Raw genomic sequence first — 6,054 nt, 5'->3', positions numbered from 1 at the left:
AAACGGACAGGACACACCGTATTACTTCTTTTATTTCAAAAGAGATGCGTGCGTGAATGCAGCTTAATAGATCTCCCGCAGTCTATGATGTCATAGTAAAAAACTACAGTAAAGATGAAGAAAAATCACTCACAGTTCTTGAATGGAAAACGTTCAGATAATCTATAGGCTACTGAAAGCACTTTTTGTTTGTTGTTTGTTATATTTTTCTATGCTCCTCTTTATTATTTGTTATATAAGTTTAAAATTCTTAACATACAACTGTTTTAATTAAAACAAATTAATTTGTAATTATTTTTTAAAAAGTACTTAATTACTTATATAAACTAATGAATTAATAAGGGGGGGAAGGTAGATAAAGAATCGTTCTGGAATCGGATCGTGACTCCCAGAATCGGAATCGGATCGGATCGTGAGGTGACCAAAGATTCCCACCCCTAATATATAGATAGATAGATAGATAGATAGATAGATAGATAGATAGATAGATAGATAGAAAGATAGATAGATATATAGATAGATAGATAGATAGATAGATAGATAGATAGATAGATAGATAGATAGATAGATAGATAGATAGATAGATAGATAGATAGATAGATAGATACAGTCATGGTCAGAATTGATGGCAACCTTGGTAAATATGACCAAAACTAGCTGTAAAAAAATAAATCTGCATTGTTTATCCTTTTGATCTTTCATTAAAAAAATTAGCAAAATTCTAACCTTTCATTGAAGTAAAAGAATTGAAAGTGGGGGGGAAATCACATTATGAATTTTTTTTTTCTCTCCAAAACACGTTGGCCACAATTATAGGCACCCCTAGAATATTTTACGAGTAAAATATCTCTTTAGGATATTCCCATTAATATTTACCTTTTTTTAGCACACCAGGGTGACTTGGAACATAATATTGTCCAGCCATGACTTCTTTTTTCACAGTTTAAATATAAGGACACACAAATGCCAAATCCCCATAATCATCCAGCACAATGAGTAAAACCAAAAAATATAGTTCTGATGTGCATCAAAAGATTGTTGACCATCACAAAATAGAAAGTGCCTGTAAGAAAATAGCTATCATCAGGGCAATAATTAAGAAGTGTCAATTAACTAAAGATGTTAGGAATCCGCCAGGAAGAGGACGTGTGCCTATATTGCCTTAATGGACGGTGAAGAGGAAAGTTTGGGATTATTTTGATAATTTACAATAGCCTGAGAGAAATAAGAGGATCTTTCAGTCTCCATAAGAGCACGATAGCCCCCCAGAAGATCCTTCCACTCTTGGTAGTAGACACTCTGACCAGTAAGGCGCAATTTGCGCTCCATTTTCCGACAAGCAGCCTTTCTAGAACACAGATTGTCATTATACCAGGGAGCAGAGCGGGCGAATGTGACCTTACATGACCTTAAAGGAGCAAAAGTGTCAAGATTAGCAGCAAGAGTGGAATTTAGCTGCAGAACTTTCTCCTCCAGTGAAAAGGGATGAAGATCGCTTAAGGTGGAAACCACAGAATTGGAGAAAGCTGTCTGATCAATAGACTTCCACTTCCGAATGGTTACTGTTCGGATGGTAGGCTCATTTGAATGATACAGTTCGAGGTTAAAAAAGACGGCTGAATGATCAGACAGTCCAATGTCAATAGATGAAAACTGCGATACAAATGAGCCATTAGCTATCACAAGATCCAGCGTATGACCCTTATGGGTTGGGCCAGTTACAAACTGTGAAGATAGATAGAGTCAGACAGACAGAGACAGATAGGTAGAGACGGACAGACAGCTTATTATAGATAGATAGATAGATAGATAGGATATATACATATATATACTGTATATATACAGATATATACAGAAATCCTGGAGGTAAATTCAATACCTTCTCAATATTTTTTAAAACCAACACGCCATTGAGTTGCAGGTTTATACAGCAACACGTTATTATGGATGGATGGACGGACAGACAGCTTATTACTCTTCAACTGTTAGTGACGGAATCTAAAACAAAAATCCAGAAAATCACATTGTATGATTTTTAAGTAATTCATTTGCATTTTATTGCACGACATCAGAAAAGCAGACCTTATTTGGTACAGAAACCTTTATTTGCAATTACAGAGATCATACTTTTCCTGTAGTTCTTGACCAGGTTTGCACACACTGGATTTTGGCCCACTCCTCCATACAGACCTTCTCCAGATCCTTCAGGTTTCGGGGCTGTCGCTGGGCAATCCGGCCTTTCAGCTCCCTCCAAAGATCTTCTATTGTGTTCAGGTCTGGAGACTGGCTAGGTCACTCCAGGGCCTTGAGATGCTTCTTACGGAGCCACTCCTTAGTTGCCCTGGCTGTGTGTTTTGGGTCGTTGTCATTCTGGAAGACCCAGCCACGACCCATCTTCAGTGCTCTTACTGAGGGAAAGAGGTTGTTGGCCAATATCTCGCGATACATGGCCCCATCCATCCTCCCCTCAATACGGTGCAGTCGTCCTGTCCCCTTTGCAGAAAAGCATCCCCAAAGAATGATGTTTCCACCTCCATGCTTCACGGTTGGGATGGTGTTCTTGGGGTTGTACTCATCCTCCTTCTTCCTCCAAACACGGCGAGTGGAGTTTAGACCAAAAAGCTCCATTTTTGTCTTATCAGACCACATGACCTTCTCCTATTCCTCCTCTGGATCATCCAGATGGTCATTGGCAAACTTCAGACAGGCCTGGACATGAGCTGTTACTTGCTGGCTTGAGCAGGGGGACCTTGTGTGCGCTGCAGGATTTTAATCCATGACGTTTAATCCATGTGTTACTAAAGGTTTTCTTTGAGACTGTGGTCCCAGCTCTCTTCAGGTCATTGACCAGGTCCTGCCGTGTAGTTCTGGGCTGATCCCTCACCTTCCTCATGATCATTGATGCCCCACGAGGTGAGATCTTGCATGGAGCCCCAGACCGAGGGATATTGACCGTCATCTTGAACTTCTTCCATTTTCTAATGATTGCACCAACTGTTGTTGCCTTCTCACCAAGCTGCTTGCCCATTCTCCCGTAGCCCATTCCAGACTTGTGCAGGTCTACAATTTTATCCCTGATGTCCTTACACAGCTCTCTGGTCTTGGCCATTGTGGAGAGGTTGGAGTCTGTTTGATTGAGTGTGTGGACATGTGTCTTTTATACAGGTAATGGGTTCAAACAGGTGCAGTTAATACAGGTAATGAGTGGAGAACAGGAGAGCTCCTTAAAGAGAAACTAACAGATCTGTGAGAGCCGGAATTCTTACTGGTTGGTAGGTGATCAAATACTTATGTCATGCAATAAAATGCAAATGAATTACTTAAAAATCATACAATGTGATTTTCTGGATTTTTGTTTTAGGTTCCATCACTCACATATAAATAGATAGATAGAGATAGATAGATAGCTTATTATAGATAGATAGACAGACAGACAGAAAGTATACTTAGCACTCACCACCACCCCTACCTTTCTGTCTGCATCTATCTAAGAAAGTCAGAATTGTCTTTTCTGAATATTCTGTCCGTTTTGGCCTCCTGAAAAGTCATGTAATTATCTGCCATTAAAAATGTGAAATCAGAAATCCTCCACCTCTCTGTTCTGTTCCTGCTGACCTTTGCATTCTGTTCAACATTTCAAACTCATTCAACATCCAGCCAGCCGTCAGTGGTAATTGTAGACCTCCTCGGGAAATTACACAGTGCTTGGTATCTAGCCAAGTAACAAGTGCTGAATGGTACAAAAATGGTCCTCCAAAATAGCACAATAATGGACAGTTCACGCCTGTCATTTTTACACACAATAATTCTGAGGATTACATTTTGAATGCTCAGCTTCTACTTTAAAAAAAAATAAAAATAATTAACTTTATAATTCGTTACATTTAAATAGCGCTTTTCTGGGTGCTCGAAGTGCTTTTCATAAAGAAGTGGGGAATCTCCTCAAACACCACCAATGTGCAGCACCACCTGGATGATCCAGAACGCCCACCACACACCAGCTTATTGGTGGAGAGAAGACAGTGATGAAGCCAATCAGTATACATGGGGATGATTAGGAGGCCATGATGATGAATAGAGGCAACTGGGCAAATTTGGTCAGGACACCGGGGTTACACCCCTACTCTTTTACGAAGGACATCCTGGGATTTTTAATGACCACAGAGAGTCAGGACCTCGGTTTAACGTCTCATCTGAGGGACGGTGCTTGTTACAGTGTAGTGTCCCCATCACTATACTGGGGCGTTAGGACCCACACAGAGCACAGGGTGAGCAGCGCCCCCTAGTGGCCTCACTAACACCTCTTCCAGCAGAAACCTAGCTTTCCCAGGAGTCCCCCATCCAGGTACTGACCAAACTCAACCCTGCTCAGCTTCAGTGGGCAACCAGTCTTGGGCTTCAGGATGACATGGCTTAAAACAATTATGACTAAGGTCCAGACACTTCCATGTGCACAATACATGCAGAAAATGTAATTAAATCACATTACTTAATCACACTAATTGTGGAAATTGCATTAATCTGAGTTTGTAGTTTGCGATTTTACTGATGTTGATGTTCAGCTGCAACCCTACAAAACAACAACTGTTTCAATATTCATATTGAAATACAATATTCAATATTACAAAAATACAATATTCAAGTAATCCTGAGAACTTTGCAGATTTTTCAGATGTTTTATTAAAGTTAGAAAGGTAAACTTGTGCTGTTGTTTTTATATTGTGTTGGTCATTATGGAAATGATGCGTCTGTGTGCTTTAATGTGTGTGTCGTCAGTAGATCATGAGCAGAATTTTACACACTCATCAACGCTTTTTTGGAGTTGCGCTCTCATGCTAATTTGCCCTGTTTAATAAATCTAAAGTCTTAATAGCTATTTCTATTTTAATGCTTTACGTATTTTCTTGTTAAATTGCCCTTTTAAAAATAATTATTTGGTCTTTTTGACGGATTAAATTGGACATTTCCAGTTAATTTTGATTACTCATACATGGGCTTGATAACATTTCAGTTCTGATGGGAGACACAAAAATCTGAACAGTAATTTACAAATTTGGGTAACACTTTACAATAAGGTCCATTAGTTAACTACCTTAGTTAACATGAACAAAGAATGAACAATACTTCTACAGCATTTATTAATCTTACTTCATATTATTTTACTAATACATTATTAAAATCAAAACTTGTATTTTTTAACATTAGATAATGCACTGTGAACTTACATGAACAAACAATGTACAGCTGTATTTTTATTAACTAACGTTAACAAAGAAGAATAAATACTGTAACAAATGTATTGCTCATTGTTAGTTCATGTTAGTCCTAGCAGAAAGAATGAGTATTGAATATCAATCACGTGGTGTGATAATCTTTGCTAATAAGACTGTTATCAGCCATTTTTGCTTTGACCTTTAAACCTGAAACATTTTGAAAGACAAATATATTGTAATAAGTATTGCGATTTTCCAATTATAATGTGTGACTTAGCATTATCCCCATATCTTTTCAGTACCACACAGTGTCAGTGCCATTGTTTTGTCTCAATATGTTTTCTTTTTTCTTTTTCTAAGGCATGTTTATAAAAGCTTTCTAACGTCTTAATCGTAGGTCTTAATTTATCTGAGTCTTTCTCCTGGCTTAGTCTAAACCCTGTCTGTGAAACCAGGCCTTAAACCTTATGAAGCGAAGATCACCAAATAAGTAAAGAATCTAAAGATTGTTGATATTTAATGAGCGAACAGAACTTTCAAACAATACATATTTTATACCATTGGAAAAACATTGGCATGTAATGACTTGAACATGTAGTGGATATGGAGTCCAGTAAAAGTGTTTGAGCACATACCCAGTCAAAGGAAGCAATAATCACTCCAAAATTAGGGTCAGTGCAAAAAAAACATTAAGCATTGGCTAATAAGGAACCTCGTAAGAGAGAACCATATCATGGGTATATCAGTTATTTATGTATACAATTACAGTATCTGAAAAGGGGCACACAAACGGACTCAAACATACAAGAGCTTTCAAAGAGGACAAAATTCAAAAGGATTA

The sequence above is a fragment of the Rhinichthys klamathensis genome, unplaced genomic scaffold (genome assembly GCF_029890125.1).
Source record: "Rhinichthys klamathensis goyatoka isolate OS25496 unplaced genomic scaffold, OSU_Roscu_1.1 h1tg000687l_1, whole genome shotgun sequence".
Classification (NCBI taxonomy): Eukaryota; Metazoa; Chordata; class Actinopteri; order Cypriniformes; family Leuciscidae; genus Rhinichthys; species Rhinichthys klamathensis.
The sequence above is the reverse complement of the archived record's forward strand: the minus strand, read 5'-3'. Positions refer to the sequence as shown.